At 41.8% G+C, this 12,485-nt stretch overlaps 1 long non-coding RNA gene across 1 annotated transcript in view; it reads left to right on the forward strand.

The window, feature by feature from the left end:
- The window catches only part of LOC123516850, an 18,699-nt gene extending 8,577 nt beyond the window's left edge, over positions 1-10,122 (forward strand). The window contains exon 3 of the long non-coding RNA XR_006678300.1: positions 10,075-10,122. This is a non-coding gene — a long non-coding RNA (uncharacterized LOC123516850). The remainder of the gene's footprint in view (positions 1-10,074) is intronic.
- Positions 10,123-12,485: the final 2,363 nt, after the last annotated feature.

Below are 12,485 nucleotides of genomic sequence, written 5' to 3' on the forward strand. Positions count from 1 at the left end.
GTAGACTAAGAGAGGAAGGTAACCTCTTGGGTCACGATTCCTCTGCTCATCACTCATCATTCCTGTTGTGAAGCACAAAGGTATTGTTACGTGTTTCCCGAGATGATGTTTTGTGAGTCTTTCAATGCAATACTTAATTTAAGTGTCTGGCCAGTGTCTTGTAACGTGGTGCAGTTTTTGTTACTTGTATTTATTTTTTATACCTAATGATATGACGATATCTTGTGAATGATACTCCTATATATTTCTAATGGCAACACAATATCTCTTGATATAATAAAATGCATAATGTATCGACTTGTTTTCCTATCAGTTGAAAGAGATGCAAAACAATATCTGGTTTGCAAGTGAAGCGAAATTAGTCAACAATTTGCTGCATGGCGCCACAGCGTCTGAGGTGATATGATGCCACAATATAGTTGCATGGAAATACTAGTAGTAATGTGTAAACTGACACACTCCCGTTCATGATGGCGAAGGTGGGCAGGTGTGGGTGTTGGCGGTGCTAGTGGAGATTTTTACATGCTTGTGTGTAGATAGATAGATAGATAAGTTGGTAATTTGATAGGTTCATTCACAGGGAAACTGACAACAGTTCGATGGTGTATACATTGTTACAACAATAAACTTATCAATCAATCAATTAAACATCAATCGGATTTAAAAGGCAAGTGATGAGACGGTGGCGAGCGTGGCTCTCATGACAAGTTTGCTCTGCGTCACTGGGAGGGATAAACGGTCATTAGAGTCAACGGGGCCCTATACTGATTAGCCTATGTGTAAGTCAAGCCAATTACTTCGTCTAGGAACATTTGTAGCATGTACAACAATGATTTAGCGACCTTTTTGCGGCTTTTCAAGGTGGATCTGGTGATTTAGAATATTTCTATTTGGCAACTGCCCACCACCATCATCACCACCACAATCAGCTACCAGACGTCCATTTCCTCACCAGACACGAGACCTGTGAACACGGTGACCGCCCCACTTGCCTCACCTAGTCCACCAGCTCCACCTGCTCAGTGAGAGGGTGAGTCTATTAATAGAGTGGAGGTAACAAACATGATGAGACAGTGATGGGACGGTAATGGGGCGGATAATTTAATAGAAAGCTGTATAATAATGCACTGAAGGGGTGACGTGACGTGTGGGAGTGAGTGGATGTGAAAGGTAGTTATTAATGGTGCCACAGAGTCATTAGTGATGGGACGGTGATGCGACAGAGACGGGATGGACAGGCTGTACTAGGAAGGTGTCACATGTCGCCTGCCAGACGTCAGTTTTCTCCGGAACACGTGGATCTGTGTGTCTTGAGTCACTTCATTATATAGTGAGGGCGGCTGCGGAGGCGTATGGGCTGACTGGGGAAGCTTGGGCGTGAGCATGCATGGGCGGGACAAATATGGGTGGCAGTGGGTGTGGAGCTGTTGACGCCGCCCATAGCTTTGTGTGTGTGTGTGTGTGTGTGTGTGTGTGTGTGTGTGTGTGTGTGTGTGTGTGTGTCTCTCTCTCTCTCTCTCTCTCTCTCTCTCTCTCTCTCTCTCTCTCTCTCTCTCTCTCTCTCTCTCTCTCTCGTGTCGTCTGGTCTGGTCTCCTTGCTGTGTCTCGTCTTGTTGACCAGCGTCTGAGGTGATATGATGCTAAAATATAGTGGCATGGAAATACTAGTAGTATTGTGTAAACTGACACACTGCCGTTCATGATGGCGAAGGTGGGCAGGTGTGGGTGTTGGCGGTGCTGGTGGAGATATCTACATGCTTGTGTGTAGATAGATAGATACATAAGCTGGTAATTTGTTAGGTTCATTCATACGTAAATTGACAACAGTTCGATGGTGTATACACTGCTATAACAATAAACTTATCAATCAATCAAGTAAACATCAATGAGATTTAAAAGGCGAGTGATGAGAGTGTGGGGAACAGCGGGGGAAGGGGAGGTGGAGAGGAGACGAGCGAGGCTCCCGAGACAAGTTTGCTGTGCGTCACTGACAGGGATAAACTCTCCGTGTCAAGGCCCCATCACACCAGAGGCGGTCCTTACTACGCGCAGCAGGTTCTCAACACGTTCATAAAATTTTTGAGGACGTAGTGGAGACGTGATGGAATTGCGAAATCCCTCCACTGCTACGTATCTACCAAGCCTTTACTGCGTACGTCCCTTGATATCGCTACGATATCACTGTGTCCAATCGGGTTTAACTACGGTCATAACACGCATGTGATCAGGCTCCCGCCACGCTCACTAAGTTCCCGCCATGCTCACTGGGTTCTTACCACGTGCCCAACCAGCGCGCAATACGCTCACGTGACGCAAGCAGGAAGTGCTGCTTCCTGTCACTTCAGTTCTCGCCTCTCTTCTCTCATCAGTGGTTCTCCAGCTCTTACATCATTATATTCATTATCCTCATAACGTCATGCTGCCCAAATTAACTTCAAACTTTCCATCAGTCTGTGGTAATGACCAAACTGGAGCGACTTTTCAAGGTGGAGCTGGTGACGTAGAATATTTTCATTTGGCAACTGACCACCACCACCACCACTGTCCAGACGTCCATTTCATCACCAGACACGAGACCTGGGGTGGGGGAGAGAGAGAAAATGTTGTGCTCTGATAAGATATTCTTATTTTTCCTCTTTCTTTTATTCTTTCCTGTCCTCTTTCTCACTCACTTATTCACTCACTCACTCACTCACTCACTCTGAATCATGTCCTCCACTACCACCACTACCACCATCAGTTCATTCCTCCACCACGGACACAAACACGTCTTGAAGGAAGGTTAGTCCGCCGCCCAGAGTCACCTCGGCTGTCTGGCTGGCCACCCTGTGTGCCGCGGGGCCAGACGAGCGGGGGGCGGTCGGGGTTGCGGGTGTAACACTGTGTATGAATATAGTTTGTGTTTTAATTAAGGCGTGTACACACTTGTTGCATTTCCACGTATCGGATCACCGTTGCGTAGCAGTGTTGACAGGATAGTGCTTCACCGTTGCGTAGCAGTGTTGACAGGATAGTGCTTCACCGTTGCGTGTCAAAATATGATACAAAGTTACGCAACGGGTTCGATCCGCCATTTTTCGGTATTTTGGCGTCATCTCAAAGGAATGATACACAACTCACCAACCTTCGTGTGTGTGTGTGTGTGTGTGTGTGTGTGGACAAGGAGCGTGGGATCGTCCAGTTGCATGTTCAGTGTTGTCGTGGACGGGCATGATTATTTTTTGCAATTTTGACCCCAATTGCAGACAAACACAAAATCAGTTGTGTGTATCCTTGTCACGTTTTGATACAGTTCCGTCACATGCTGGAATTTCAAGTCAGTCAACACAGTATTGTTTCATTACACATACATAGAGTGTAGACACCCACCAACTCCGTCATTCATTTTTCCTTTTATTGATTTGATGTTCATGAATAAAACTAAACGTGGCCACAGACAACTGCACATTTGCACTCATGGTATTTATATGCTTGTGTGAAGATAGATGGATAAGCGGGTAATTTGATGGGTTGATAGATATGTAAATAGACAGTTGGGCAAACAAATAGATAGATGGATAGGCAGGCAGATAGATAAGTCAATAAATTCGTAAATAATTAACAATATAGATGTGCATGTAGATAGAAAAAAGTCTATATTCCTCTACTTAGTGTCCTGTCACCCTGGTTTATTGTCAGAAATACTCGTATATCAGGCGGTAGAAATGGTGAATGAAAAATAGTACAGTCTGCCTTTTAAGCACCTTGTTTATTGCCTCGCGGAGTTGCCACACTCGCTGTACAACAAGATACAATTTAATATTTCCTGCTTTGACAAATAACAAAAGCTGGACACGATAACGAAGAGGAAGATGTCACAATAACCAATAAATCGACATGTGGTATTTGTATAAGCATAGCGTCTCATTAATAAGAGATTTAGTAACAGATATTTATCATAAACATATATATACATGCGTCCTGTCTTCACAGACAATCTTTTGCTACGGCAGTAGTCTTTTAGCGGTGGTGGTGGTGAACACAGTTGTGGCGGTGGGCTATACTGACCCATGCACACCCACACCCACACCCAGAGACACACACACACACACACACACACACCCACACCCACACACACACACACACACCCAAATAAAGTGAAGTGTTGCTATATTACCGACAGTTTTCAAGAAGTACCAACCACCAGCAGCAAGCCTTCACCACAACACTCCATACTGCCTAATCTTCGTGTATTAAAGGTATTTATAAGGCTATTCACTTAATGTTAGGTTTTCTTTACATATGAGAGTGAAAACAGTACGCAAATATTTTCAAGTAATGGTATAAGGAGCATAAAAAGAGCAAGGCGTCTGTATTACCCTCTCATATTTGTTTCCTTCACTTACCCTCGGCCAAACATGTGTCACAAGGTAGCCACCAGTCTAACATTTCATTTAGTCTAGTCAAAATTTCTCTGTGTGGCTTAATTTTGGTTTGGTGAGATGATAAAGGCTATATATGGATGTCCCGCCGCCGGTGTTGCCTCCAGGCCGCTTCCCCGACGGTCCCCTAGCCAACACCCTACACCCGCCCTCACCCACCCGTCACCAGCCAGTTGGGTCAAATACTTTTTTTCCAATATTTCCTGACGGTAATATTGCGCTTCCATGGTATGTTTTTATGGTTTCTATAAATGTTTCGTTGTGTTTGAAGTGTGTTCCGCGCCTGTGCTGGGTAAATATGTGGCGTTTAGTGGTGTTTTATGGCGTATGTTAAAGGCTTTTTAACGCTCAAAATTTCCCACTTGGAATTTTGAGCTTTTTCATTTCAAGGTATAACTGAGCCATTATGGTGTCAAAAGTCGGTTATACTCTTTTAAGCGTGTAATCAATCTATTGAGTGAAATATGTGGACTTTGAAATGGTGTTTGGTGCTGTTGTATAAAGCTCTTATTTTTCTTTATTTTATTTGCTCACGTTTCTGCTTCTCGGTCTAACACGCTGTAGAATGCCCTAAAAGATAGCTCAGACTCCCTGAAATGTGATAAAATACACGCCAAGTGAAAATGGCTTGACTTTATAGGACGTTTTAAGAGATTTATGGGTTAAAATGTTTTGTACTTTTAACGTACTTAATTTAGACCTTTTTTAAAAACCAGTTAAGCTGGAGATATTTTGATATTTTGAAAATTAGTTTAAGTATTTATCACGTCATAAAATAACAAGCATTTGGCCGTGGCTTCGTTTTTGTAAAAGTCATTTTGAAATGAAATGATTTACGTAATTTAGCCGAGTCACCCCGTTCCCGTTCTCTCTCGGATGACCACAGCCCACCCAGGTAGTGGCTGGCGCCAATTTTCCAAATCCACAGTTCGTCGATATTTTGCCTAATATCTAGTGATTTCTACGTGTTTTCGTGGGTTTCTAGGTTCAGATGTTTAGATAATTGTAGCAGAAAGAGGAAGAAAGTTGAAATAAAGGAGGATAAAGAGGAAGAGAGGAGAAAGGGAGGAGGAAGAGGAGCAGCAGCAAAGCCATAATACTTAAGTCACCCTCCATTTCCTGAATATTTTGTCTAATATCTAGTGTTTTGATGTGTTTCTAGGCTCAGACGTGTGGATGGAAGGAGGAGGAGGAAGAAGAAGGAGTAACAATGGAGAAGGATGAAGAAGAAATGAGAAATAAAGGTGGAATAAGAGAAGGAGCCAAGGTGTAATATTTAGGTAAGTTCTTTATAATGCATACTGTTGGTTTTGGGATAGATTTGGGGTATTTTAAGCTTGTTCATTAATGTTCCAAGCTGTTTGGAGTGTTATAAATATGCTTTGGGGTTCATTTCGTTTGTTTTCAGTATATGTTAGATCTTTTAGGTATATTTTACGTATTTTGGGAGTGGATTGAGGTGTGTGTGAGTATTAGCATGTTTTGAGTGTGGTTTGGGAGAACTTTGAGGAATTGGGTGGTGTTCTGAGTGTTATAAGTGGTGGGGTGGGTTTTAGTGGTCTTTTGGGTGTGTGTGGAAGATATTTCAGTAAATATTGGGTGTTTCTAGTGAGTTTGGAGGTATTTTCACCTGTTCTGTGTTTTCTTAGTATGTTTTGGAATGTTATTGAGTTTTTTAAGAGGGTTTGGGTATGTGTGGTTTGTCGTGGTGTGTGTAAGAATGAATTGGGCCTCTGCAAGGATTTTTGAGTATGTTTTGAGGCCCTCAACAGACTAGTTCAGTGTCAGTGGGCACTCATAACAAGTGTCCTTTATCATTGATTACCCGCTTCGTTCCTAGGTGACGACAGGCAGAATGAGGTGGACGTGGCGGAGGCTGTGGGCGGTCAATTCACGGCGCAGATTACCTACACCTTGCATCACACTGACTGCCCGCCGCTGTTCACTAAAGTCGGGCAAGCCTGTCTCCGTGTTCTGCCCTTGATAAAGGAGTAAAGGAAGTTGTGGTTTTTGTTGTTGTTCTTGTTTTTCTGTTAAGATTTGTTTGCTCTCTCTCTCTCTCTCTCTCTCTCTCTCTCTCTCTCTCTCTCTCTCTCTCTCTCTCTCTCTCTCTCTCTCTCTCTCTCTCTCTCTCTCTCTCTCTCTCTCTCTCTCTAGTCTTCACTAGTGTGTGTGTGTTCACTACATATGTGTGTGTGTGTGTGTGTGTGTGTGTCTAGGGATGATATTGGTAACTTGGGTGTCTGTAATGTGTTTTGGGTGAGCTTTTTATATTTTGAGGTGTTGCAGGGTGTTTTGGGTTAGTTTTGAGTGATTTAAGTTGTTTGTGTGTGTGTCAGTTGTGTATGGTGTGTTTTGTGGTGTGGTGTCAGTATTGGTGCATAATGTGTGCTTGTAGTGAATTGTAAGTGCGTTTATTGATACTATGAGGTTTTTCATGTTGGCAGTATCCAAGGGGATTTGACAAAGCTAGTTTCAATGATTTCAAATTGTTGACCATTATAACAGGTTCGGCAGTGTTCCAAATTGATATGGACAGTAAACTGAACAATTGTTTTGGTATTATGGGTTTGGTACGGCAGTTTTCCTCCTTAGGTCTACAGAGCCACTCACGCAAACCCGATCCACCTTGGCTCTCCTTAACATACCATCCTTATCGTTACATCATCCACAATTCCTTTCCCAACCCTGTGTACTACAAGACAACAGGCATTGAGGAGGACGCCATTTCAATATTGTTCCATCTCTTGTTCCAGGATTCAGTACTACTAACGCCAAAGAAGTGAGGCAAGTTTTTGGAGTGAGCGTGCATGACATACAACAGACACCAGACTGCTACTACTGCCGGTGTTGCCAAAGGAACAAGAGGAGGAAAAAAGGAAGAGAAAGAAGAAAAGGGTGATTCTTGGAGACGTACCAATAAAGTTCTGAAGGTTGGCCACAGATCTTCATCACTGGTGTAGTGTATATCATTGACCATTTGTAGATTGGGTTGATAAATTTGTAGAATTTGTAGACAGTTGTAGATATGTAGCGGGTATGGTTTTTTGCAATGCCTTATCTACACCAGCAGAAAACGGTAATATTTAGAAGTTATGCATAGCATTGTAATAGGAGTGTACGGTGTACATATGTATATAGTATTTAAGGAAGGAGAGTGTAGACTAAGAGAGGAAGGTAACCTCTTGGGTCACGATTCCTCTGCTCATCACTCATCATTCCTGTTGTGAAGCACAAAGGTATTGTTACGTGTTTCCCGAGATGATGTTTTGTGAGTCTTTCAATGCAATACTTAATTTAAGTGTCTGGCCAGTGTCTTGTAACGTGGTGCAGTTTTTGTTACTTCCCACATTTATTTTTATACCTAATAGCCAAAGGAACAAGAGGAGGCAGAGGAGGAGGAAGAAGATGAGGAACAAAGAGTGATTCTTGGAGACGTACCAATGAAGTTCTGCAGGTTGGCCACAAATCTTCATTACTGGTGTAGTGTATTTCATTGATCATTTGTATATTGGGTGGATAAATTTGTAGATTTTGTAGACAGTTGTAGATGTGAAGTGGGTAAGGTTTTTTGCCATGCCTTATCTACACCAGCAGAAAACCGTGATATGTAGAAGTTGTGATAGAAGCATTGTGATAGGAATATACCGTGTACATATGCATAGAGAATTTAAAAGAGGAGAGTGTACACCAAGAGAGGAAAGTAACCTCTTTTAGAGATTTCAGTGAAAGTTTTACTGTAGCGTTAGACATATCAAAGGCTTTTGATAGAGTCTGGCATAAAGCTTTGATTTTCAAACTGCCCTCCTACGGCTTCTATACTTTTATCTGCAACTTTATCTTAAGTTTCCTTTCTGACTGTTCTATTGCTGTTGTGGTAGACGGCCACTGTTCTTCTCCTAAATTTATTAATAATGGAGTTCCTCAGGGTTCTGTCTTGTCACCCTCTCTCTTTCTATTATTCATTAATTAACCAAACTTGTTGTCCTATCTACTCCTACGCTGATGATACCACCCTACATCTTTCCACGTCCTTTCAGAGACGACCAATCCGTCAGGAAGTCAACTGATCACGCAGGGACGCCAAAGAACGCCTGACTTCCGATCTTCCTAAGATTTCCGATTGGAGCAGAGAAAATCTAGTAGTTTTCAATATCTCAAAAACTCAATTCCTCTATCTATCAACACGACACAACCTTTCAGACAGGTATCCCACTCTTCTTCAGTGACATTCAACTGTGTCCCTCTTCCATATTGAATATTTTTGGTCTGTCCTTTACTCTTAATCTTAACTGGAAACTTCACATCTCATCTCTTGCTAAAACAGCTTCTTTAAAGTTACGCGTTCTGAGGCATCTCCGCCAGTATTTCTTGCTCCTCCAATTGCTTACTCTGTATAAGGGCCTTATCTGCACGTGTATGAAGAACTCTTCGCATGTTTGGGGGGGTTTCAGTTACACAGTTTTACTAGATAGGGTGGAATTAATAGCTTTTCGTCTCATCAACTCCCCTCCTCTGACTAACTGTCTTCAGCCTCTTTTTCACCGCCGAAATGTTGAATCTCCTTCTTTCTTTTATCGCTATTTTCATGCTAACTGTTCTACAGATCTTGCTAATTGCATGCCTCCCCTCGTCCTGCGGCCTCGCTGTACAAGGCTTTCTTCTTCTCATTCCTATTCTGTCCAACTTTCCAACGCAAGAGTTAACCAGTACTCTCAATCATTCATCCTTTTCATTGGTAAAATCTGGAACTCCCTACCTGCATCTGTATTTCCGAATTCCTACAACTTGTCTTCTTTGAAGAGAGAGATATCGAGGCATTTGCTCCCTAGTTTTGGCTGACGCTTTTCCACTTTTTAGAGAGCCAGCACTCAAGTGGGCCTTTTTTTTTTTTAATCTTTTCTTTGTTTCTTGGCCTTGGCTGGCGCTCTTTCTACATGAAAAAAGAACTCTCAGGACACGAGTCCTCTGCTTATCATTCCTATTACCTATCATGATCGTTTATGTCTGAAGGAGCAAATGACCAACGTGTTCACTCCATGCTGGAATTCACCATGCATGGAGAAACACTTAGTGAATGAAGATAACGTTCCTTGTTAGGAGACGCCATCATCTTAGTGAGGGAGTGTGTCGAGCATGCTGGCTAGTCACACATCACTAGCTGTGCGTCGCGGTGTGTCTTGCTGCCAAAGCCATGACAGTAAATTAGTACCAAGTAGTATGTAGTTGTTAAGGGTAGTAGTAGTAGTAATAGTGGTTGTCACTCACACTATTCCAAGGTGTGTTCAAGTGTGAAGGTGAGGCCTCCCTGAACTGTTAATGTCACTCTACTGTCTGTCTTCTTAACTTGTCAGTCCTTCACCTCTTCATTTAGCAGCAGCCTAAAGAAGTTAGTGTGGTATTTTGTTATTGTAGGCATACATGAACATGCATTTTGTCTCACAAGTATTTCTAAGATCACTGATATAAGGATAGGTTGTTCTTTATGATTACGTCTAATTTAATCTTACCATATGTATTTGTCATGAGTATTGATATATTTTTTATAGTTTTCCTCAACGTATTGTTGAATATGTGTTCCTGGAATGCGTGTAAATCTATCCTTAAGTTGTAATAAATCTGTCTTTCTGAGAGTGTAATTCTCAACCCTCAGACGTTGACGAGAGCGTGGAGTCGCCCAGATCCTCTCCCTGTGGACCATCCCCTCAGCAGTGTTCGATCCGCCCAGCAGCAGCAACGGTCAGGAGAAGGCGGCTGCCTTGGGGTTCTTTGCCTAGCTTTTGGGGTAAGTCAAATAGTTTTTCACTCCTTTATGCTCTGGGGTCTTGCTGTGTATGCCTTTTTGCTGTGTTGTTCTTTGGCTAAGATCTCGTAATTAAGATGTGCATGTGATTCTTCCAAAATTTAAACAGTTCCGAAATCATTCTTGACACATTGAAAATATTCCAATACTGTATAGTTAGTCGACTCATTCTTCAAAGGTTTTTTATTTTTTTATTTTTTATTTTTTTATTTATTTATTTATTTATTTTTTTTTTCTTATTTATCTCACCTGCAACATTTTGACTCTTAACATGTTTGTCAAGTTGTTGAAGATTCGTCGACGTGTTATCATTGTACCACACGGGCTGGGATTTTCATTGAAGAAAAACTCTCTTCCAAGTCAATTTTACATATATTTCAAATATAGTAAAGTACATTCGAACAAAAAACGATGAAAGTGACGCAGCACTCTGAACCAACAATAGAGAAACACGAGAGGCACCCTTAACACTCTCTCCCCACCTGAATACACCACTTAACTCCACATAATGACACCCTTGATTATATTATTACTAAACTTAGCTGCCCTGATCACTTTACCCACCTGATCAGAGACCCTCGCTCACCGTGACGCGTCCACACCCCACCAATGTCCGAGTAGAGAGTGCCACTCCCTTCACCCGAGATCGCGTCCTTTCCTGCCCCCCACTCAAATCTACTGCCCCGCGTGCCATTTCACACAATGTTAAATACCCTGCCTTCCTTACTCTATTCCTCCTTATACATGTTGTAGTACACTTCATGCTAACACTAATATTTCTACCATGCACAACATTCCAAAATCCCTACTCATAAAGTTCCTCCGCTCGTATTAATTATGCGCTTTCCTCCTTAGGCCTACAGAGCCACCCATGCAAACCTGATCCACCTTGGCTCTCCTTAACATACCATCCTTATCGTTACATCATCCACAATCCCTTCCCCAACCCTGTGTACCACAAGACAACAGGCATTGAGGAGGACGCCATTTCAATATTGTTCCATCTCTTGTTCCAGGATTCAGTACTACTAACGCCAAAAAAGTGAGGCAAGTTTTTGGAGTGAGCGTGCATGACATACAACAGACACCAGACTGCTACTACTGCCGGTGTTGCCAAAGGAACAAGAGGAGGAAAAAAAAGGAAGAGGAAGATGAAAAGGGTGATTCTTGGAGACGTACCAATGAAGTTCTGAAGGTTGGCCACAGATCTTCATCACTGGTGTAGTGTATTTCATTGACCATTTGTAGATTCGGTGGATAAATTTGTAGAATTTGTAGACAGTTGTAGATATGTAGCGAGTAAATTTTTTTGCAATGCCTTATCTATAGCAGCAGAAAACAGTAATATTTAACATAACATATAACATAAATAATAGGATAACAAAGGGCCACCAGGGCCCATCTTGGTTATCCTGTATCAGTCGCACAGCGACCTCGTCATCAGTACTTAAAAATACACTTACAAGTACACAATACATTATATACTAATTCTAAATATTTGGCCCATTAACAGGGCTAAGTCCTGCAGCGAATTCCTGTACAATCTGTGATCCCCATACATGGGGATCATGTCTTGTTTAACTATAGTAAATTTCTTATAAAAACTATCATGCAGCGCTATACATAATTATAAATCTAATAAATTTAAGTGCTTATCTAATCTGGATTTAAACATTGTCAAACTAGTGCTATTTACAACCGTCTCTGGCAATGCATTCCAGAAGTCTACCACCCTATGACTAAAGAAATATTTTCTTCTATCTAACCTGCAGCCTTGCTTTCTAATCTTCCTGCCATGATTTCTAGTCCTACTTTCCTCTAAGGTAAAGAAAGATCTCACATCTATGTAGTTTGTATCTGAGAACATTTTAAATAACTCTATCATATCCTCTTATACATCTCCTCTCAAATGAAAACATGTTTAATGCCTTTAATCTATCTCTATACTCCAGGCACTTCAAAGCTGGTATCATCCTAGTTGCTCTTCTCTGAACTGCTTCTAACATGTTGATATCCTGCCTATAGTGGGGTGATCAGGCCTGTATGCAATACTCTAAATGGGGCCTAACATAGGAATTATATAAGCTACGCACCACTTCCTTACTTTTATAACTAACATTTCTATTTATAAAACCCAGGATCCTATTTGTATTTCTTGCTTCTAAACATTGCTTTGAAAATTTCATAGTCCTGTCTATCACTACTCCTAAATCCTTTCCTTCCTCTACTGCCTCTAGCCAACATCCCTCCATCTCATAGTT

Source organism: Portunus trituberculatus, chromosome 41, assembly GCF_017591435.1.
Source record: "Portunus trituberculatus isolate SZX2019 chromosome 41, ASM1759143v1, whole genome shotgun sequence".
NCBI classification, from domain to species: Eukaryota; Metazoa; Arthropoda; class Malacostraca; order Decapoda; family Portunidae; genus Portunus; species Portunus trituberculatus.